The sequence below is a fragment of the Pogona vitticeps genome, chromosome 2, assembly GCF_051106095.1.
Source record: "Pogona vitticeps strain Pit_001003342236 chromosome 2, PviZW2.1, whole genome shotgun sequence".
Taxonomy (NCBI): Eukaryota; Metazoa; Chordata; class Lepidosauria; order Squamata; family Agamidae; genus Pogona; species Pogona vitticeps.
This window is the reverse complement of record NC_135784.1, coordinates 74,406,450-74,431,700: the sequence shown is the minus strand read 5'-3', so window position 1 is coordinate 74,431,700 and position 25,251 is coordinate 74,406,450. Positions and strand designations below refer to the sequence as shown.

At 40.4% G+C, this 25,251-nt stretch overlaps 1 protein-coding gene across 10 annotated transcripts in view; it reads left to right on the top strand.

Annotated features, from left to right (window-relative positions):
• Nucleotides 1-25,251, top strand: part of ATP2B2 (ATPase plasma membrane Ca2+ transporting 2) — a 522,267-nt gene that overhangs the window by 254,380 nt on the left and 242,636 nt on the right. The window lies entirely within an intron of this gene.

Sequence of the window (25,251 nt, the reverse complement as noted above, 5' to 3'; positions counted from 1 at the left end):
GTGCTCGGAAAGAAAGAGAGGAGTGATGAGAGAAACATATCTTTTCCTCTGCTACAACAGTCCACTGGGCATGGCTTATCATATAACAAGGAGAGAGAGAGTGTGTTCAGATTACTGGTGTGCTTTACAGTAAATACATCTCAAGTTTGTTTTCTAAGTCAAGTAATTATGAAATTTACTGACATCACTAAAGATGACTGAATAAAACCATTCTAAGTGAAGTGATATACTGCCATTATGGGCTCTGTGTGACCTCTTACAGATATTGGTTTGCAGTTTGGGGAATAGGAAGAAACATTTACTAAAAATGAAGTGTTACATGAAAAACTACTAGCTCCATGATCACTGCAGATGGTGACAGCAGCCACGAAATTAAAAGATGCCTGTTTCTTGGGAGGAAATGTGTACAGTATATCACAGAAGTGAGTACACCCCCTCACATTTCATAAATATTTTAGTCCATCTTTTCATGTGACAACACTAAAGAAATGACACTTGGCTACAATGTAAAGCAGTGAGTATACAGCTTGTATTACAGTGTAAATGTGTTGTCCCCTCAAAATAACGCAACACACAGCCATTAAAGTCTAAACCACTGGCAACAAAATTGCAGCTATCTTGAACTCATTTTCAGCATCATTCTCAGTATTCAGATGATGAAAAAGTGCAACTCCCCAATTAGGAGGCCATATTTGGCAGAGAAACCTACTTTACCAGTCAGGTGTTAAAAATACTCTTCTGAGAATTAACAGAATGAAACTAACTGGGCATGTTTTGTACTCAGTGGTAATCTCACTGCAAATAAGTTCAGGTTCTCATAAGTCAAGAGGAAGCTCGGCAGAATTGCTTTGTTTAAAATAAGTACTGTGTCTTATACCAGCTTTGTGGGAGCAAAAGGAATGTACTCAGCATAGAACTGAGGGGGGAAAGGCACGTTTCAGCATATCAGATGAGAATCTTGTGTTACTGCTGGTGAGTTTTATAGGGTCTTGCTATTTGGTGCCCATAGATCACTTTATTGCTTCGAGTAACAAGAAAATATTTTTGAATTTTGAATAAGAGGTATGGTTTCAGGCTTGCATTAAAGTGGTACAAGTTCCTTCCGTCATTTTCTTCAGAAGACATGCTTTATGGAACCCAGTGCTAGCCTCACTTGATGTTTAGAAACCATTCAACAATACAAGAACTTGATTACTTACACAGATTGCCAGGATTTCACTGTAATAAATGTCTTTTGGTTCCGAGAAGGCACAGACCCTTTCTTTTCTCCCTTCAGTGAAAGATCGGTGTGAAATTTATGCTGGACCGATTTCGAAGTAGGAACAGATTCTGATGAAATACAATGCTTTCATTCCACTGGCTATTAAAAATTATTTCCAATCTTTATGGGTTTAATAGGAATGTTTTTAAATGAATTCAACACTTATCAATATCTTGCTTAAGGCTGAGGAATGGTTTACACATTTCTGAAGGAACTGCCACCTTCTTCCTTCTGTTATGTAGTTGCTATGTTAATATGTATTGTGGAATTTTATTTTCACGTATTTATCGCATATTTATTTGTTGGTTTGCATTTTATACTTTGTTGTCTTTCTTTCTGCCTTTCCTCTTGCCTCCAATGGGTGAATAAATCTAATGAAACTATTGTCAAAGCAACTGTCAATGCAATCTTAACTCAGAGATGCCCTGGCTACTGTGGAATAGAAAGAGACATGAGCCTCTTCCGCCAGCAGAAATCCTTTTTTCCTTGTATCAGGGCTATTCCGAACTCTCCTGCAACCAAGGTGGAAGGCGAAGTGCCTCCCCTGCACCATCACTAATGATGTGGGAGAGAAGGAGGAAGGTGAGGCGGTATGCATGGCAGCAGCAAAGATGTGCTGTGCCCTGTTCTTGCATAGCATGGCTGCTTCTTGGCCAGAACCCATCTTCACTTACTTCATACATGAACAGCCCTACCAAGCTTTTAGAGTCAGGCTACATAAAGTGGAGTGATATATAAAGGGAAACATAACATTAGACCGAACACCCTTCAATATTATGGAGATGAAAATGGGAACATTATTTTGCCTATTAACAGCATTTATTTTCACAACCACCACCACTAGCTCAGCTTTGCTTCTACTCTGCACATTTATGATCTTTCTCAGGGTAAAATGAGATATCATGTTCAGTAAGTCATTAGTAATCATATCTGCAATTTTAACAAATTGTAACAAATTGTATTAATAACAGGCACATAGGGTGTGCAGTGTTAGCCTATACAGAGAGGATATGTAACACTTTCTTTCATTTTAGTAAAAATCTCACACTTTCACACTTCTGCTGTTTGCCCTGGGAAGGAAGCCACCACTGACACCTCTACTGGTAAATGCCTTCCTTTGGCGCTAATAGCATGGGTGTAGTATTCATATAAACACGTGATTAAGCTATATGGACACGTGCACTGTATTACAATGATATGCATTATGCATACAATTTATGCTGACAAACCACTATGCAGCTTTGTACCCCATCCCAGAAAAAAAAACTCTGTTTTGGTGATTAGCAAATGTGTTTGTGGTTCATTTGGATTGAGGAGAGGATTGAAGCGCCTGCCTCTTGCTGGAAGCTGTGGGCCTGCTGTGAGTCCCAAATCAGAGATGTGGCTGCTGATGGTATGTTGATCATTCCTTTTAGTTTAGTCTGTCATCGCATTGCCTTCCAAAGGAGGGAGTATAGGCTGCAAGTGTATAAAATAATCACATATATTTTTTCTCTCTTAACTGATACTACCCTTAGGAGGCTATTTCAACAGGAAAAGGAAGATTTGGGGAAATACTGTACAATAAAACAGAACAAAGTACAAAGAAATGCCGTGCTTTTGTGAAGTGAATTCGAACAGAAGCACGTCCTCTGAGAGATGTAAGCAGCCCTCCCTGAGCCTTACATTCTGCTGTTTAAACTCACAGACTTGTGAGGTTGTTTTTAAAAAAACAACAGCACAATGTTTAGAGAAAGGCACATATGAGTAAATGTTATCTCTTATTTCTGACTTAATTAATTGATCATTCTGGCTTAATTAAACTTCACATGAACATAGAATTATTACTTTTAATCTTACTTATAGAATAGCTGAAGCTCAGGTATTTTCGGAAGCATCTGCACAGTAATTAAGGACTGTGGATGTATGAGTATATATAAAGAAGGGATGGGAAATCTACATTCTTGCATAAAGTAGCTTCACGAACCACAGCAGCACTTTCCACAACCCAGAGATTCAGCTTCCATAGACAAAGGTGGGGCTCTCCTTGCCTGGAGTTTTTTTAAACAGAGATTGGAGGGCTATCTATAAGAGAGCTTCAGCTATGGATCTCTGCATTGACAGAGTGTTGGACGAGACTTTGGCGTACCTTGCAGCCCTACAGTTCTAAGAATTGAACTTTACTTCCTATTACAAAGTTCTTCCTAGGAGATGAAACAGGGCTAGCTTACTGCCAGGGACAGCTATTGGAAATCACAGGCTGTCCTTGGTGAATACATACAGCAGCACCCTATGCCACTATCTAATTGTTCTCAGGAGGCCAGCATCCATTGAAGGTCCCTGACTGATTGTTATTAATTGTTATTATTATGTTGTTCATTTTCTGAACAGGAAAACCAGGGCACATGAAGTAAAATGTGAAAGAATTACTGTGTTTCATATTATTCCCATTTGAATACATTTTGTAGCAAATATTAAAAAAGGCAATATGACAGAGTACAGTTACTGAAGATAGTATGCAGATGATGGGGAAGGGAAAGAGAGAGGGAGACATAAAAAAATCAGAATGTTGCTCTTTTTTAGTGTGTCTAGATTGGTGCCTAGGATCTGTGAACAGAGAAGAACAGCTGTTTTACTGAGTTCCTGTCATATTGGCTCTTTAGCACCTCATTAACTAAGGGATGCTACTGAATATTAGGTCACAGGGACTCTCTTGTGGCTGCCCAGCACACTCAGTAATTGTAGTTCCAGTGAGTACAGACACAATGTAGCAGTTGTGATTTTTTGGGGCATTGATATTGTACAACAGGTCCCAAATTCTAAAATACAGACTACAGATTTTGGAACTGTAGTTGACAATGTCAAAGATGGTAAAGAAGTAGATGATGAGAATATGGATATAGAGGGTAGGGAATGATTCCTCCACATGACATGATGAGGAGTGAAATGATTGAGATCTATAAAATCATGCAGGGGATGGATAAAGTGGATAGAGGGAACCTCCTTTCCCTCTCACGCAATACCAGAACCAGGGGACATCCACCCAAATTGAGTGTTGGGAGAGTGAGAACAGACAAAAGAAAATATTTCTTTACCCAGCATGTTGTTAGTCTGTGGAACCCCTTGCCACAAGATGTGGTGATGGCATCTGGCCTAGATGCCTTTAAAAGGAGATTGGGCAGGTTCCTGGAGGAAAGGTCAATTGCAGGTTGGGGCTCTGTAACCTCCGGTCTTAAGAGGAAGGTCCCTCAAAATGCCAGATGCAGGGGAGGGGTAACAGGAGATGGGTATCTAGTTGTCTCGTGTGCTCCCAGAGGCATCTGGTGGGGCCACTGTGAGATCCAGGAAGCTGGACTAGATGGGCCCCTGGCCTCATCCCGCAGGGCTCTCCTTAGGTTTTTATGGCACACAGCTAAAAACAAAGGAAAACTGTGCAAAAAGGTCATACAGTGGTGCCTTGCATTATGACGTTAATTCATTCCAGCGAAATCGCTGTAGAACGAAAATGTCGTAATGCGAAATTAAAAAGCCCATAGAAATGTATAAAAACCCGATTAATGCGTTCCTAGGGGCTTGAAACTCACCATCCAGTGAAGATCATCCCTAGCGTGGCCATTTTCGCTGCCTGTGCAGCGAGGAATCCGTCCCAGAAAAGAGCAGGGAGCCATGTTTTTTACCCAGTGGCCATTCTGAAACCACCGATCAGCTGGCTGAAAATCATCGCTTTGCGAGAATCGGTTCCTGAAGCAGGGAACCGATCATTGCAAAGCGAAATCCCCCATAGGAAACCGTAAACATAAAGCAATTTCGTCGTAAAACAGAGCGCTCGTAATGCGAGGCACTACAGTATTGTGCAGAATTATGGTTATCCTTGTACTTCTCTTGTCATGCATATACAGTGGGCCCTTGACTTACAGACGGCTTGACTTACAGACTTTGAGTTACAGACTTCTCTGGCCACAAAATTTAGGTTTGATTTGCAGACTGAGATTTGACTTACAGACTAGAAAAAAACCAAAATGGAACAAAAACGGCCTGTTACGGGATTAATCGGTTTTCAATGCACTGTAGGTCAATGGAGACTTGACTTACAGACTTTTTGACTTGAGAACCGCCTTCCAATACGGATTAAGTTCTCAAGTCAAGACCCCACTGTAGAATGCACAGTAATATGCAAAGTATTTGTATTTTAAGGATGGGATTGCATAAATTTGCAGAGTTGACTTTGCATGACTGAGGAGAATGCAAACAAAAATCCCAATAGGTTTTTGCAATTTGGCATGAAAAGGGGCAGATCAAAAAAGTATTGCATTATATCAGCAGTAAAATAGCCTTTCACACACAGCAGTCACAGCATATCTATTAATTGTTCCAGCATGCTGACCAAACAGCATAACAAACTAGGATACAATCTGAGAAGAAATGAGTGCACAACTGATATTGCTGTATATGATAGCATCCAATAGTAAATGCAAACCAAAGCTAACAAGTGCTGAGATATTAAAAGATTGTATCCTTGGCTGGCTAGATAGCTCAGTGAATGAGGTTTCTGTCTGGGCAGCCAGAGGCTGAGAGTTCTGTTCCCTACTGTACATCCCAGAAGAGCAAGCCTATGTATGTGGCTTGGGGCAAGGTGCACAGTCCCAGGATGCCTCTAGGAGAAGGTAATGATAAACCACTTCTGAGTACTCTCTATCTAGAAAACCTCAGAATTGACTTGATGGCACACACTTATGATTTTATACTTGTGCCCTTGCAACAAAATACAAGTCACACTGATTTCTGCAGGAGGATGTTAGTTCTTCCATTGAAAACAATGGGACTTTTACCATATAGAACACTGGCCGAACCATGGCTAGTATTTCTTTGAATGAACTCATTATTTATTCTGATGGAAACTGATGAAAAAGCTACCTTTCTATAGATTGTAAAATGGTTCACATTTCTGAGCAAATGAGCACCATAAAGATAATGCTCCTTTGTATAGGTCAATGCTGCATAGTGCCATTTTAGTACTCTCAAGAGTCCTGTAAAATATCTGATGGAGGAATATCTTATTTTAACATGATGGAGTTTAAGACATCTGTGTATAAAATTAGCCTATATGTATGGTTGGGAAAGAGGTCTACAGATACAATTAGAGGTGGAAGACTGCCATCAGCTCTAGGACCCATTGAACAATATGTTTTAAATGGATTATAAATTACCCATATGCACCATCTGATCCCTATAACAATAATATATGCCTCCTCCCTTTCCCCACATGCCTGACTTTTAAGCTTGTATTGAAAGCCTATTTTAGTTGCTAAGGATAAAAGCATTTCTTCCACAGGTGGTGAGAAGGTGAAAATGCATAGAATATTGGGCATACTATACTAGATTTGATTGGTCATATCACAAACACTGTGTCTTTTTTTAAAAAAATCTAGTCTCCCTTCTGATTGCCAGCAAATGCTTGTTTCATGTTTGTTACTGATAGCTAAGCTAAGCTGAAATTAGGAAAAAGGTAGAATTCCTCCTGTCTCCTTCTGTTCTTCGTGGTTAACGGAGCTTCCATCTGCTAAGAACACCAAATTAAACATAGCACAGGCAGAGTTAAACAAGAGATCTTTCTGCTTAAGCTGCAGTCTGTTCACTGAACATGCCAGAGATCTTAACTGATAAGCAGTAAAACCTCAGAATATAAAATTATATACCTATAAAATATTAAAGTATTATAAGTTCAACTTGACTACAAAATGGCTGGTAGTTCTTTGTTCTCCATTCTTCCCACTGCTGAGCATGCACATAGGTATTTGCAAGCAATTTATTTTTTCCTTCTTTCAACAAGGCAACAAACCAACAACTGTGATTGTAATGTGTTACAATGCTTATAACTTGGATTGTCCTACTCTGAAGTAGCCATTCTGTCTAAAGAATTGATCTGATTGTATGGCAGTTTAATAAAGACAGTATGAAGGAGTTCTTTTAGTTTGGATTTTAAGTATAAAGCTTGGTCACATTCAATAGAGACGGATGCATTAACGGTCCTATAACCTTAGCAACAAGGCCAGTGGTAGAATAAATGAATTGTTCCAGCAAGTTATTAAAGACACACATACAAATCAGTACAGTATATAATTAGCCTATATATATGGTTAATTATATACAGTCTTGTGTTGGCATTTGAGCCAAAACATTTCACAGTCATCTTACATGAAAGGGAGTGGCTGTTTTCCCATTTTCATAAGGGGTGTCCATTGAGGTTAGTAGGGTGAGAAGGGGTCTGTTTCTCAACCTGAATAAATATATATATTTAAAATATTGTAATTATACATACAATTATAATACATGTAATAAAAATATGCATAATTATCAGCAAATCTTATGATTGCAATAAGTGATTAACCACCAATATGTCTTCTATACTGTATATGCCCCCAAACATCTGAAAAATAGCTTGCAATAAAATAGGATGAAATACATGTGAAGTACTAAAAGTAGTAAGACAACAACAATGCATAGACAGGCCCAGTAAAACAGTCATGTAAGATATAAGCCGCCCAGAGTGGTAGAATATACCAGATGGGAGGGATATAAATCGAACAAACAAACAAACAAACACTTACATAAATAAATATTTCTTTGAAGAGGAAGGTCTAGACTACGCTTAAAGGGAGGGTGCCAACTGAGGCTGTCATAGCAAAGTGTTGCCATAAGTGACAAAGGAAAATAACTTGAGAGTTCATCTGTATTACACCCTCTATCTTTGTTATCTAAAGGAACAATAAGGATTGTGTGGGAGGAGGTGCTCATCTCTGTATCCAGGGCTCAAATTACAGAGGGATGTAAAGGAGGACAGAGAGCAAAAAGCTGAAAGGTTATATACTAGATTGTCATATTTTCTTCATAGTTACTTTATTTTAAAAGTAACAGTCACTTCTATCCATTAAACATGTCACTAATTCAAATGTAAAATTATGCAAGTAAGCGGCAAAAAAGAGAGAGAGAAAACATAAATTTAATAAGAATTAAATAAAATCATTTGATTAATTTTTTAAAAAATGCAACAACAGACATGGAATTAGATTAAACTACTAACAGTTTTGAAAGTCCAGGCAAAGGAAAACATTTTAATTTGGCAACATCAAGGAAACAATGTTGATACTGATAGGTATTCCAGGCAGGGTATTCCAGTGTTGAAAAACCATGACAGAAAATGCCTTTACCTTTGCGCTTTCAGAATGTCATGATAAAGACACGTGGAGAAGGGAATCATCTTGTCATCTTAATGGATTAGTAGGCAGGCAAGGGAAGAGGCAGGCACAATCAGCTTTGAGTAAACAAATAGGCAGTCAGGGTAATTATTTTAGAATGGATGCCATGTGCCTCCTGCTTTCTCAGACAGAATTCTAGCTGTTGAATCCTGTACTCATTGACAGATCATTTTCATGGGCAGCCTGATGTATAATATATTACAGTAATCCAACCTGGAGGTTGCTAAGGTATTGATCATAGTGGACAGTTTACCTCTATGCAGAAAAAAAACTGCAGCTGGTACTAAGCCACGGGGCCTCCAGTGGTATTGTGGGATAGAAGACTATACTCAAACCACACATTAGCTCATTTAGTATAGTCCCATGCAGAACAGGTCACATAGCAGCATCATAGGCCCTACCCACACTGACTTTAATTTGTCACGGTATAATTTAGGTACTACACCACCCCTTACCAAGCCCAGCCAAGAGTTCAGGGCCTGCACGGTCTCCTCTGCTTGAAGTTACACTGGAAGCTGTGTGTTCACAGCATACAGATGATGTTTTCGTATTCCCAAATCTCAGAGGATGACATTGAGTCACCATATTGGTGTTGAAGTGCACACTTTCTCTTCAGCAACTCAGTACCCAGAGCACTTTCTATATTGCTGCACCAGCTGTGGGCTGCGGAGCTTTTCTGTATGGCTGGTCCAGCTTGGGGACAGGAGCTGCGTTTTTTTGTTCCATGCTTATATGTCTCTTATTTGGTGGCCTTGCCCTCTGGGATCTCTGTGGTACTCATAAAGTGACAGTACTGTAGAGTTATAAGGGATCCCAAAAATCATCAAGCCAAACTTAAGCCCAGCACCGCCTTTTTCGGCACTGCTCATCTCGTCTCTCAGTCTTTTGTATCTTCATGAAAGGCATAAAACTCTTTTGTCTCTCCTGACATAAATCATCCATGAGGGCAACCAAGGCTGTTTCAGCACAAAACCTCTAGCCTAACCCAACAGAAATGGACTTGGCCACTCCATTTCGGAAAGCAGCACTCATAAGAATCTCGCATTACTCGCTATTTTGGCAATAGTTACAGTCCTCTGGATTCAGTGGTTTCACAATGGCCATGAGTACTCCATCTCCAGAAAGCATAAACCACACACCTAGACAATTTTGCCCAGTTCATCTGCACCATGTGACTCTCATTTGTGGCCAATCTGTCTTCTATGCACCAGGGACCTGCATATAGCCCCTGAGAAAAGGAAAAAATATGAATAAAACTCTTGTGTGTGGGCCATCCTTCTTTAGCAAACTTTCTTCCCAGAAAGAAGGAGAATTTACAGTACTCTGGCAATCCTCTGTAGGCTGCACAAAATTACTTTCCAGGGCTTGTGATGATTGTCTCAGTTTTAATATTTTTGAAGAGCCTGGAATTACACAAAGAAATGGCAAAACATTATTACTGCAAGTTTGTCAATGTGATTGAAGGCTGCCATTTTTGGCACACTTATTTTAAAATAGCAACTCCTCCAGATGGGGCATTTGTCCCATGAATGGTATTGATAGGTCCCTGAAGTTACAATTTTTCCCTGCTATCCACTTGAAATGATACGATAAGTGACAACCACTGACAGGAACTGAGACTTCTATGAAAATATTGCTGCTATAAAGATTGGTTCTTTGGCTTTGCTTGTGTTGGGAGTGGAGTTTAACAGTATTGCACATTCTCAGTGAGAAAGTTTCAATATTCCACCAAAAAAATTAGAGGGTGAACTTTTGCCTTGTCTGGAAGAGACATCTGTTGTAATGGGGGGAAAAGAATAGTATTTCTAACCGCATTAATTCTCCCATGGTGATTTTTCTTTGTTTCACGTCTTTTGAGTAGTAGTATATATGTACACTGTGCTATCTTTTAAGTAGTTCTGAATGGTATCATATGAAAGGCAGTACACAGAGTGTACCCTGCTCACTAGTCTAGGCCTTGAATTCCTTTGATCGTCTTTCTCATTTTTCTTTTTTGAAAACTTCATCTTGGTACAATGGAGGGGGGTGTTATCGTCTCAATGGCTGAATTGTTTTCTGGCATATATGCTGTGGTTAGCCACCTCACTGTGAGCATCAAGCCATGATGCGAGTGGGGTGTTTAGGATCTTCACCCAGTACACCAAAATTTAGATGGTGCAACATCTGCTGCTGGTAACCCAAAGCAATCAAGCTGAGGTCAGAACCGCTACCTATGGTCATCATGCATTTAGACCCAGATGCTCCTCCTCATTACTCTGACATATACCAATTTCATAGGATCTTGTTTAACCAATAGAAAAGCAAAGATTTCCATGCAAAAAGGCTAGTTAAGAGCTCTGGTAGACCTTATTCACACAAACATGCTGAAGAAGATGAAGGGAATTCATTTGCTCTATGGGTCTATATACCCAAGGTATTGTTGCAGTTTAATCATTAAGTTGTGTCCGACTCATGGAGTTGGGTTATGCTGGTAGTTTAGATGACACTGTCCAACCATCTTATCCTCTGCCATCCCCTTCTCCTCTTGCCTTCACATTTTCCCAACATCAGCGCCTTTTCCAGGGAGTCTTCTCTTTTCATGAGATGGCCAAAGTATTGGCGCCTCAGCTTCAGGATCTGTCCTTCCAGTGAGCACTCAGGGTTGATTTCCTTTAGAATGGATAGGTTTGTTTTCTTTGCATTCCAGGGAACTCTCAAGAGTCTCCTCCAGCACCACAATTCAAAAGCATCAATTTTTTGGCGGTCAGCCTTCTTTATGGTCCAGCTGTCACTTCCATACATTGCTACTGGAAAAACCATAGCTTTGACTATGCGGGCCTTTGTCGGCAAGGTGATGTCTCTGCTTTTTAAGATGCTATCTAGGTTTGTCATTGCGTTCCTCCCAAAAAGCAGGCGTCTTTTAATTTCGTGGTTGCTGTCACCATCTGCAGTGATCATGGAGCCGAAGAAAGTAAAATCTGTCACTACCCAAGGTATTCACCTTACAATAAATATGATAGTCAAGAGCAATGCCTGCTGCTGTAATCCACCACATTGTCCCAAATTCCTCCCCCCCACACACCTGGCTAGGATCCAGTAGAGAAGGCACCATGCCACTAATCAATTACAATATGAAATACTGCAGATGGATTAGGAAAGGGAATATTGCCCGGTGACAATCTATCTACTCTGGAATACATACCATCTGTTCATACAATGTATACAGTGAATGTACAGAGTTAATATAATACATTCACCTGTGCTGTTCTTTTGCAAATAAATAAAAAAAGACAAATTCAAAGGGAAAGTATTAAGGTATTTGAGTATTCCTTGTGACACACACTCTCTTTCATCTTTATTTCTTGACAAACGTAACAGTTGGAATGGGCCCTTTTGAAAGAGCCGTCCCTCAAGGAGGTAAGAGGGACGGCTTGTAGACAAAGGGCCTTTTCGGCAGCTGCCCCCAGACTATGGAATGCCCTCCCGACTGAGATTCGTCTGGCGCCGACACTGATGACATTTCGGTGCCAGGTCAAAACCTTCCTGTTCCAGAAGGCTTTTAACTGAAATAATATTAGCTGTGGGTCCGATGGCAATTTTATATATATTTTAATTGTATTTTAATTGCTACATAACTTTATTGTATTTTAAATGCTGTAAGCCGCCCAGAGACCTTTGGGTAGTGTGGGCGGCATATAAATTAAATAAATAATAAAATAATAATAATAATAATATAATGTTAAAATGTTGCAAATACTGATTGCACAGGAAAATTAAAGCATTTGTAACATTAGTCGCTCTAATAAGTGAATGAGTGAGTATGGTCCGATGGTGACTGACCTTATGTCAGTTCGCTTATCATGGTCAGATCACCACCTAATAAAATGTAACCTCTCAGTGGCTCTCCCCCCTCGCAGGGAGAAGGGACCTATTTCTGTGGTCCACCCTCGAAGATTACTGGATGCCGTAGGATTCCAGGATGCCATGAGAGATGTTTCTGCTGATCTGGCTGGTGCTCCTATCGAGGCTCTGGTTGATGGCTGGTATACTGCCGCCACCAGGGCTGTAGACACAATAGCTCCTAAACACCCTCCCCAACGCAGAGCTCGGCCTGCGCCATATTTAATCAGGACCTATGAGCGATGAAACAATTTAGGAGAAGGCTAGATCAGTGGTTCTTAACCTTTGTTACTCAGATGTTTTTGAACTGCAACTCCCAAAAACCCCAGCCAGCACAGTTGATGGCGAAGGCTTCTGGGAGTTGCAGTCCAAAACTCCTCAGTAACCCAAGGTTAAGAACCAGTGGGCTAGAGCACAAGTGGAGAAAGAACTGACAGTTTATAATTGGATAGCTGTTAAGGTCGCAACTAACCTTTACCTGGCGCCAAGGTAAAGGCTGCTAGCCAAGTACATCTCGCTAAGCAGATAAGTGAAGGTTCAAATCAGCAGGCGGAGCTTTTCCATATAGTGCACGACCTATCCGGAATTGGTCTAAGTCACTGGTTCTTAACCGTGGGTTACTTAGGAGTTTTGGACTGCAACTCCCAGAAACCTTCACCACCAGCTGTCCTGACTGCGGTTTCTGGGAGTTGCAGTCCGAGTAACAAAGGTTAAGAACCACTGGTCTAAGTGACGGCCTCCCCCTAGTATCTCACTGGACCAATTTGCAGCATTTTAAAAATCTAAAGTGGAAGCCATCCACCGGGAGTTCTCTCCTTTTTTGGATACAGTAAGTCGAGCAGAGATGTCCAGCACTCCACCTTGCCTGGTGACTCTTGATCTTTTCAGCCTGTGATGCCAGATATTGTGGACAAAGTGCTTGATCACTGTCGGGTGACCACCTCATAATGTGATCCTTCCCCGGCCTGGCTAATTAAACAGCCAGGCCTATAACAACAGAATGGGCCACAGCGATAATTAATGGGTCTTTCTCAAGGAGACACTCATTAGGCCCATAAGAAAGAAACTGAATTTGGCGGTGGACAATATTGGCAATTATAGGCCCGTTGCCAATTTTTCTTTCATCAGCAAAGTGGTGGAGAGGGTGGTGGCCGATCAGCTTCAGACTCATTTGGATGAAACAAATGTCTTGGATCCATTCCAGTCGGGTTTCAGGCCGCACCATGGTACAGAAACGGCATTGGTCACCCTGTATGATGACCTACTGAGGGAGGCTGATGGGTAAAACATATTTGTTGGTCCTCCTTGATATCTCAGCGGCCTTTGATACCGTCGACAATGGTAGCCTCCTGAGGAGGCTCTCCAAGTTAGGAATTGATGGCCTGGCGTTTGCCTGGCTCTGATCCTTCCTCGGGAACTGTCCTCAGAGAATACAGCTTGGGGAGAGGGTATCGGCCCTGTGTAGCCTCAATTGTGGGGTTTCACAGGGTTCAGTCTTCTCCCCAATGCTGTTTAATATCTACATGAGGCCGCTGGGTGGGGTCATCAGGGGGTGTGGGGCATCGTGCCATCAGTACACTGATGACACTCAGCTCTACATCTCCTTTTCACCAACTGCAGTGGATGCCGTTCTGTTCCTTCAGAGCTGCATGGAGTCTGTGCTGCAATGGAAAATGGGCTGAGGCTGAACCCAGACAAGACGGAGCTCCTGAGGGTGGGTGGCCCCACCATCAGCGGTCTGGGAAGCGCTCTCTCATTTTGGGGGGGGGGGGTTACTCTTACCGCAAAGAGTGAGGTACGCAGCTTGGGGATCCATCTGGACCCAGTGCTCACCATAGAAATTCAGGTGGCTTCAGTGGTCCGTACCACCTTTTTTCATCTTTGGATAGCCCAGATATCTTGATGTTGGGGCGGATAGCCCTATCTTGATGTTGGGGCACTCACCACCTTGGTACATGTGCTTGTAATCTCGAGATTTGACCACTGTAATGTGCTCTACGTGGGGCTGCCTTTGAGGTTGATGCGGAAACTCCAAATGGTGCAGAATGCGGCGGCCAGACTCCTTAGTGGAGTGAGAAAATATCATCATATCTCTCGTATTTTGGCCACTTTGCATTGGCTGCCCGTTCGGTTCCGCATTGATTTCAAAGTTTTAATGCTTACCTACAAAGCCCTAAACGGTTTAGGGTCTTGATACTTGGCGGAACGCCTACTCCCACCAAAATCTACCCGTATCACCCGATCTAGTCAGGAGGTGAGGCTGAGGAGCCTAATGCCGAGGGAGGCCCGGAAGGAAAAAAACAAGAAACTGGGCCTTCTTGGTGGTTGTTCTTCGCCTCTGGAATAATCTTCCTCCTGAAATCTGTGCGGCCCCTTCGCTGGGCATCTTTAAAAGCCAATTGAAAACCTGGCTGTTTAGGCAGGCCTTCCCTTCAGTTATTATTTGATTTACTTTCTCTTATCTCTTTCCATCTTGAATAATTTGATTACTGATGTGCATAATGTTATATTTTATATTGTTTTATTATATATGTTGGAAGCTGCCCAGAGTAGTCAATTGACTAGATGGGCGAGGTATAAATGCGATAGAGATAGATAGATAGATAGATAGATAGATAGATAGATAGATAGATAGATAGATAGATAGATAGATAGATAGATAGATAGATAGATAGATAGATAGATAGATAGATAGATAGATAGATAGATAGATAGATAGATAGATAGATAGATAGATAGATAGATAGATAGATAGATAGATAAAAAGTCTCAGTATTTTGCTAATGGGGTAGTTATTATGTAGGGATGGAAATCCCTCACAAATTAATGATGAGAAACTGAGCTGGGGAGGGATCCATCTTTTCTCCTGGCAATGAGTCATAAGGAATAAATAAGCTTTAATTAATTAATTAATTTTGAGAAATCTTGTGGGATTTCTTGGATGTTTCATAGTCTTTTTTCCTCCAGAAGAAACATCGAGCCAAGCAGAATTACTATCAATTCGTTTACAAAGTGGTCCCTGCCCTGAACAAGATTTGCCAGGAATTGCATCAAGTTCCGCAGAATTTATCATTATTTGTGTCCAAAAATAATACTTCAGAAATGGGCAGGAGAGGGAAAAACAAGACAAGTGCCTCTCTATTGCAGGAAGCCAAGAGATATCACTGGAGCTGGGAGAAGTCTTCCTGAGTAGTCTCAGCATGGTGAGACTTGGAAAATCATGAAGTATGAGGAGACGTTTTTCAAATTCTTTGCATAGTTCTAAGTAGAAGTATAGAAGCAATGACAAACATATGTTTCTTCATAGATTGGTTCTGTCTTTACAAACAGTTTTACAACTTCCTATATAGTATTATTCTATGCATGCCTAGTAAGTCTTATAAATTTCATTAGGAGCTAATTCCAGGAAATTGTATATTGGGCAGCTAAAAAGGACAAGTCTCCTACCACCACGACATTACTTGCAAGAGTGCTAGAATAAAAAAACAAAGGTATATAAATTTATGTAACAATGAAATGGGTTGCAATCATGCACATAAGAGCAAGTATAATGAATGGGATTAATATGTGTGTATATATTGTTCAAATGCACAGGAAGAAATTCGCCTCTTGAAAATAAATGAGTCTATATAAGAGGGTAGAAAGGTCTCTTGAATTTATAACACAGTTCATTATTGGCATTAATAGCTTCTAAAGGTCACTATACATATTAACCTTTATATAATGTTATTCATTTGGAAGATTTTTCTACTCCTTTCCATTCATTGAAACTTCTGTAAAGCTACAGAAACAATATTATTACTTATTTTACTATTAATATCTCTGTACCTCACTATGTATGTGCGTGAAAGCAGACAGAAAATTTTTTTGACAGTAAAGAAAATTGTCAGGAAAATAATCGATTTATTTGAAATAGGGTGCTAGAGGATTGCTTTGTAAATACCCTAGACTGCCAGAAAGACAAAGAAGTGGCTCCTAGTTCAAATCAAGCCTGAACTATCTCTGGAAGCAAAAATGATGCAATTGAGGCTGTCCTACTTTGGGCACATCATGACAAGGCAGGATTCTCTCGAAAAAACAAGAATGTTGGGAAAGATTGAAGGCAGCAGAAAAATATACGTAAGACCAAATCAAGATGGAGGAAGCCATAGGCTTCAGTTTACAAGAGCTGAGCAGGGTTATTGAGGACAGGACATGTTGGAGCTTTTTCATTCATAAGGTCACCATAAATTGGAGGTGACTTGACAACAAATAACCTCGATTTTTGCCAAAGAGTAAAGGCAATGAACAACAAATTTAAAATAAAAGGATAACAGTGTTCAAACAAATGCAAATACAACTTTAAAGTCTAAAAGGAAGAGGTAAGTATCAATATAATAACAAAAAATTAAAATGCAGTCTCAGATAAATATTCTCAGCTATTTGAGTATAATTGCCATTTTCTGAGCAACATAAAATGAAAGTAGGTGCTAAAAAGGGGGCATATAGCTTATGGTGTTAATTGGAATTTCAGCAGAAGGTTTAAGAAAATAGGACTGTGCTCACTTTACCTAAAAGACAACAAGATGTGGCCCTTTTACCAGTGGAGGGAACCCCAGTGTTGGAGTGCCATCAGAGAGAGAGCTTGATGGAGAGGAGCCCAGTCAAGGGCCTCGGTGGCTGATCTTAGGACACAGGCAAATTCTTCATGATACTTTAGCTACATCGGGCCCGTACTATTGATACACAAAAAGTAAATGTCATGTGTGAGTATGTCATTAATGCCATTAGTAATTAAAGTAGTTAACACATTAATGCAACCAACTCTTATTTTCAATGGAGTTGTATTAGACACCTTATTCTAAACATGTATGGCCACAGTGGGAGGAATTCTCCAGGCAGAAGTACTGAGCGGGCATGGTTCTGATAAGTGTGACTGGTCCTCGGCTGACTTTCTTCTTCTTCTTCCATGAAATATACTGCTGTCTATTTGTTGATGGTTCTTCCTGTGTTCTAAAGTGATCTGAGAGTGGCAACCAACTATGGATGCTGAGAGCTGCACAGTTTTGTTTTTAATGGAACAGTGTATGATGCCATTGCCAAATGTTGGCACTAAGAGAGATGAAGAAGAAAAGTAAGGCTTGCCAGTCTTTAAAGTGCCATAAGACTCTTTGCTGGTTTTGCTGCAGCAGACTAATACAGCTGCCTCTCTAGAAACTACCATAAAGTATACCAGTGTGTTAGACCCCCACAGTTCCTTCTCGGTGGCCATGTAACACATCCAAAGTAAACAGGGGGAACATGATCACTCCTGCATGGGAAATAAGTAATGTGGGCCATTTTGCAACTGCTGTGTGGCCTTGGAAAAGCTGCACAGTCCCAGAATTTCCACAGAAGAAGGGAATGGTAAGCCACTTCTGAGTATGCTCTACATGGAAAACCATGAAAAGGGTTGCCATAGGTCAAAATTGACTGATCAGCACATTATTATTATGGTGGGTAGTCCTGATCTGGATCATGCCCACACTTCATATCTACAATAAAAAAAGAAAGTTGAAACTCTTCCTACGATAAAGTTGTCCTCAAGTTAGGTAATTAATTCAAATGAAAGGCAGCTGTATTCAAATGGTTCTTTGTGTAGAAATATTTGTTCAAAATGGCTCACCAAGTGGATCTCTCCCCTCTAGTGAAAATCCGAAAACCTGGATGGTGATGATTTGGTTGTCTGCACATTTATGACAACTAGATTAAACAGGGGGACACATCAGCAACCAATGGTTAGTCATGACTCTCTTTTCTGACTCTTAATTTTTATCCACCACAAATGACCAGCAAATGTTATTCAAGGCAAACCACAATCTCTCTGCATCATTCTCCCATATGTAAAATGGAACCATAATATTAGTACACTTTATACAATTATTACAGTCATTGTTCACATATTGCAGATGAAGTATTTCAGGTACTTACGGAATGTGGCAAGTGAAATTATGTTAATGTTGATTATAATAATAATTAGCTGCCCTTACAAAAGAAGATAAAGCAATGTTAAAATATTATATATATATGGAAAATATATCTGGAAACATTTTAACAAGATAAACACTGAATGCATGGATTTATTATATATATGGATATAATAAATCCATGCATTAATTTTGTTAAAATGTTTCCAGATATATTTTCTCTAGGTTCTTATTTATTCTTTGTAGCTACTGTTTGAAGCTTGCTTTCTGAGTAACAGAAAATTTAATCTTTCAGATTTTATATGTGCATTTGTCTATTCCATGTTATTAGTTAAAATCATAGAGAATGTTGTCTTATGTTCTAATTTTCCAATAAAATGCATGGGTTGTTTCGTACAGTTACAACAGGATTGTAGAAATAGGATGCTTCTGGGCCAGAGCCTGTTGTTTAGACCAGAAATATGCACCACTATTTTCAGGTAATGTAGAGAAATGACAAACAATGGAGTGCTTTAATGACATCATTACATTACCTGTTAATTTGAATTAATTTTCTTGTGCATGAATATATGAATGCTACTACATTTTCTGAACTGGTAATTATTTTTTTTTTTAATAAGAATGTGTTTGATGCTTATTTTTAGCCAGCCCTACAGTTTGACATAAAGAGGCATTAATAACTGATGAATGTGAATATGGCCCATTTTATGGACTTTGCTCCATTGCTGCCTTATTTGAACTTTCTGGCTTCCTGTGCAATCATAACCTTGCATTATAAGTGCCTGCATAAGCACTTCTAACTCACAAGGTCAGGTGGGCAGTTCCCAGAACTGATGCCAGTGCCATCTCATTCTAACTTTGGGACTCTGTTCACCACTGGCATAGTAACTACCGTTACGACTGTTGTGCTTCTGTTCCTCCTGTAGCTGCACCATAGCTGTGCTTTTTGTGGCTCTTGTGGGGGACAGGATGGAAGTAACTAGCACAGAAAGGCATCTTGGCCTTATAGTTAATGGATAGTCTGCAGCAGATGTGAGAAAAGGCAAATACCAAAAAAAGTATTTCCTTACTGCATGTCTTGTGATCCTTTACCATGAAACTATTGTTTGTTCTGCAGGAGAAGAAAGCTGGCACTGGTGATTTTCATTATGAATTATCCATTAATTTATTTTAATATGTTGATATTCTAACTTCCTTCCATGGATCTCAGGGTTTTTTATGAAGTTACAAAATCAAACCCAGATTTTTATAGCTTTGTGATGTACAGGCTGTTCCCAGAATAATAATTTAGTAATTACATGCCACCAAGTTGATCCCAGCTTACCGTGATCTTTCCAGGATTTTCTAGGAGGGTCAACCAGTTCCCCCTTTTTGGTGGCACTCTTGGACTGTGAAGCTTCTGAAATTCATACAAATGGCAAGACATCTGGAGTGGAGATTCAAACTGCCAGCCCCTGGCTCCAAAGCCCAGCACTTCAAACTATTGAAGTGTGCCACTCATTACATACACAGCCTATATTGAATACAGAGAGATGAGTAGTGTGAGGACTTCATGAAGATAATGATGTTCAAGACAGCATGAAATCTTTGATATATCCTTCTGTGATGTGACTGTGAAGTCGCTCTAGAATATCAGATGACAACTGAGCAAATTGATAACATGGCAGCATGGGGGAGCAAATATCCTCTTCCCATCCTTGCCACATGAAGAGGACAGCATGGGACAACTTTTGCACTAGCATCTGAGAGGGAAAAGAACCAGGTACTAGAGTTCATTTTAATTCTGGCAACAACTAACCACCGAAGGAACTAGATTTGGTGGACAGAGTGCCTGAAGAACTTTGGATAGATGCTCGTAAAATTGTACAGGAGGCAGCAACAAAAACCATCCCAAAGAAAAGGAAATGCAAGAAAGCAAAGTGGCTGTCCAACGAGGCCTTAGAAATAGCAGAGAGGAGAAGGGAAACAAAATGCAAGGGAGATAGGGAAAGTTACAGAAAATTGAATGCAGACTTCCAAAGAATAGCAAGGAGAGACAAGAGGGCCTTCTTAAATGAACAATGCAAGGAAATAGAGGAAAATAACAGAAAAGGAAAAACCAGAGATCTGTTCAGGAAAATTGGAGATATTAGAGGAACATTTTGTGCAAAGTTGGACATGATAAAGGACAAAAATGGGAGGGACCTAACAGAAGCAGAAGACATCAAGAAGAGGTGGCAAGAATACACAGAAGAATTACACCAGAAAGATTTGGATATCCCGGACAACCCAGATAATGTAGTTGCTGACCTTCAGCCAGACATCCTGGAGAGCGGACCTTAGAAAGCTTGGCTAAAAACAAGGCCAGTGGAGGTGATGGCATTCCAGTTGAACTATTTAAAATCTTAAAAGATGATGCTGTTAAGGTGCTACACTCAATATGCCAGCAAGTTTGAAAAACTCAACAATGGCCAGAAGATTGGAAAAGATCAGTCTACATCCCAATCCTAAAGAAGGGCAGTGCCAAAGAATGCTCCAACTACCATACAACTGCACTCATTTCACACGCCAGCAAGGTTATGCTCAAAATCCTCCAAGGTAGGCTTTAGCAATATGTGGACGGAGAACTCCCAGAAGTACGAGCTGGATTCTGAAGGGGCAGAGGAACTCGAGACCAAATTGCTAACATGCGCTGGATTATGGAGAAAGCCAGAGAGTTCCAGAAAAATATCTACTTCTGCTTCATTAACTATGCAAAAGCCTTTGACTGTGTGGACCACGGCAAACTATGGCAAGTCCTTAAAGAAATGGGAATGCCTGACCACCTTATCTATCTCCTGAGAAACCTATATGTGGGACAGGAAGCAACAGTTAGAACTGGATATGGAACAACTGATTGGTTCAAAATTGGGAAAGGAGTACGACAAGGCTGTATATTGTCCCCTGGCTTATTTAACTTATGTGCAGAATACATCATGCGGAAGGCTGGACTGGAGGAATCCCAAGCTGGAATTAAAATTGCAGGAAGAAATATCAACAACCTCTGATATGCAGATGATACCACTCTGATGGCAGAAAGTGAGGAGGAATTAAAAAACTTTGTAATGAGGGTGAAAGAGGAGAGTGCAAAAAACTGTCTGCAGCTCAACATCAAAAAAAAATAAGATCATGGCCACTGGTCCCATCACCTCCTGGGAAATAGAAGGGGAAGATATGGAGGCAGTGACAGATTTTACTTTCTTGGGCTCTATGATCACTGCAGATGGAGACAGCAGCCACGAAATTAAAAGACTCCTGCTTCTTGGGAGGAAAGCGATGATAAGCCTTGACAGCATCTTAAAAAGCAGACATCACCTTGCCAACAAAAGACCAAATAGTCAAAGCTATGGTTTTTCCTGTTGTGATGCATGGAAGTGAGAGCTGGACCATAAAGAAAGCTGACCGCCGAAGAATTGATGCCTTTGAATTGTGGTGCTGGAGGAGGCTCTTGAGAGTCCCCTGGACTGCAAGGAGAACAAACCTATCAATTCTAAAGGAAATCAACCCTGAGTGCTCACTGGAAGGACAGATCCTGAACCTGAGGCTCCAGTACTTTGGCCATCTCATGAGAGGAGAAGACTCCTTGGAAAAGACCTCGATGTTGGGAAAGTGTGAAGGCAAGAGGAGAAGGGGACGACAGAGGATGAGACAGTTGGACAGTGTCTTCGAAGCAACCAACATGAATTTGACACAACTACGGGAGGCAGTGGAAGATAGGAGGTCCTGGCGTGCTCTGGTCTGTGGGGTCATGAAGAGTCAGACATGACTAAACGACTAGACAACAACGAACCACCCAAAAAAAATCTGCTCAGTATCCTCTGAGCCATGAGTTGTCAGTCTTCTTTTCTATCTTCAGGGTCCCTCAACTGACTTAAGATGACTAGAATAGAAAAGAGAAATTGAGAGAGGAAAAAGCGAAAGAGAAGTTTTCATGACCAAGAAAAACAAATGGACACAAACATTTCTTTCTCTTCTCTTTTCTGAATATGTCAGGTTGCATAGAAGAAAATTGCTTGAAAGTGCGGGGAAAGAGTAATGACATGAGATCAAGGGCATGTAAGCGTATCCTGTTCTTTACATTCTTTTCCCCCCTCATTCCTCTAAGCAAGGATCTCCAGATTTCCTAAAGCAAGCCAGAAGAATCAGCTGAGAAATAGAAATGGAGATACATAAAGCAAGAAAAGATACCTGTTATCTGTCACATCCATCCCCAATTTGCTTCAGAAAGCACAGGGGGAAAAAAGGAAAGAAGGGGAGGCAGCAACAGAAAAGTTGGACAGAGTAGTAGGTCATTCTGAAAAACAGCAAGAGAAATACAGTTTTCTAACTCATAATACAACTCAGTCAGTTTCCCTGTTGAAGTTGTTAGGAAGCTGTTACGCTACTGATTTGTACCTGTCACTCTATGGCAAGTTGAAGAAAGTGAGATTTCATTTCTAATGTGTGCATACAATACACAGTTTGACAGGTATCAATGGTGACTATTCTATATGCATTTTTTGCTTAGCCAGCTTCTCAAGGAGACTTTCATGGGCTTTTGCCCAGTATAATTAAACATTCAACCCTGCAGCAAACGGAATCTTCCCAATTATTATGGTTGCTGCATCCTTGCTAGCAGCCTGTCAGGCAATGCAGTTCATTTTGGGTTTTGGCAGCAGATCCAGAAAGGAGTCCGAAGAATTTTTTTAACTTATGAACCTTAGAGGAAGGGAACCTGAGTATACAACTGCTGCAAAAGCCAAAAGCCATGCCTCTGGAGTTACTGGTCTGCAGTTCACCATTAGAACAAAATATGCTGGATTCTTATTTCAGAAGGCATGCCTTGATGGGATTGTGTTTGGTAACGTTAGCTGGCCCCTGTTACCCAGGTGACAATGTGATGACTCACAGCATTACAATGAAGGTAATAACACTGCCAGTTGCACATAGCACTGGGAGAGGCAACCTCACACCCCCCCACCCGACCAATGATACGAGCAACAAGGTTAATAACTTGATCATCACATTATCTGGTACAGTGTATTGGAGGCACTGTTCTAAATGAGCTCTGGGAATACCCCTGTGGCAACAGTCATCCTAGAATAGCTCTTCAGCATTTAATTTAAAAATTATCTTCATATTCCCCTTTTATGTACAGTACATGAATCTAAGATTCAGTGCACCTCTTACACTGTTTGCGTGTATTCCCTTGTTATGTTTCGGTAGGCTGATTGTAGTTCCTGCAAGCAGTACCATAAAGAGGGAATTTTGCTCTTGTTCAAAGCAGAGGAGAAATTGACAAATGAAATTATAACAATTAATACATTTCACGTATTATCTGAGAAATTGGTTAGGAGGGTAAGATCTTCGCTAGTAATTACCTGATGCAGAAACAAACAAACAAAGAAAAAACCCTGGCTGGAACACTGAGGGGAGGAAAAGAGGTCTGCACACTCATAGGGGTAGTTCACCTGGAATAGCCATTGGAAGTTCAACATAGCATTTGGAACGGCCACTACTCCATACTGTTTATTCTTCAGCTAAGTTATGAATCTGCAGGATAATAATAATGAAATAATAAAAATTGTGAGGTTTTCCATAGCAAGAAGAAGCATTGTATTTAAATGCAATACAGTGTCACTGCCTATGATGTCACAACAAAAATGTGCTCCATGACTTTTCCATTTATAAATGCAGCTCTCTCTCTCTCTTTTTTTTTGCAACCCCCCCCCACAAACAAACAAATAAACCCTTGCATTTAAAACTTTACTTCATTCCCTAACTGACTGACAAAGGTGTTATATTTCTTCATCAGAGACATTAGGCTTTTTTTCCCCTTTAAGCTTCCATTTTGGTGCACTGCAGTGCAGACTTTGGTGTAACTGGCTGAATTGATATTCTGAGCCGCAAGTAAGCAAGGATGACAGAGCATCCGTACAGCTACTCTTGTTGGTGCTCAGGGAGGTGTGCTTGGTTGCAATTGCCTGCTCCGTCCAAGATGCAGCCCAGTCACGAAGCACTGCTGTCACTAAGACTCTAGAAAACCTTTCCGCTTTGAACAGAGTAGTATTTTTACATGTGTAATGTCACAGGATTCCTGTCTGTACTCTGAAGCCAATAATGCATGTAGCCCAAACACGGGAGGAAGGGGTTTAAATATGCCAATGTCACCAATTTTAGTCATTGCTTATGTTGTTGTTCTGTGGAAATTTAAATATTTGTTACCTGTTTTGCTACTACACCATTTGGCCATGGAGGAAACTGTTGCTTTTCCTTGGGAAAAAAAATCTTCACAGACAAGTTCCTGAGATCTAACAATTTCAGATATCAGTTGAAACCCTTGTTGAATTATATCAAGAAGGTAGATAAAACCAATAACTTATTAGCAAACAAAACAAGTATCTATTAATAATTTTAGGTTTTGATGCTTGAAGAAGAGTATCTCATTTTTCTCATGTCCCATAAAAGGTAACAATTTAAAGATATTAAAATTGGAATTAAAACCCAATTTTGCCATTAAAAATTAGCATGGTACATGAAATCAATGTTTTTTAAAATTTCATTGATCTTTATTTTCCTATGTAAGATAAGGATTTTATCTTGCTGCGATTTGTTTTATTTTAAAAGGGGGATGAGGGAAGAAATTGTACAGGACACTCAAAGCTAACCTAATTTAGACAAATCGTGATGCGTTTCCCTCCCTGCCTCCCTCCCTGAGTCGGAGCATGTTGCATGCGCCTGCAGATGTGTTCGCGCCCCCAAGATACTTAGCCCCATTTAGTTGTAAAACTTTGTAAAATGTAAACGCACTTCATTTCTAGGTGAAATAAGGCGATCGGTGAAATGCGAACATGAAACAAGATCGTGTCAGCTGCTGAATTTAAAAAAAAAAAAATCCCTGAGAGCAGATGACCACGAGCCTCTGCAGTCTCGC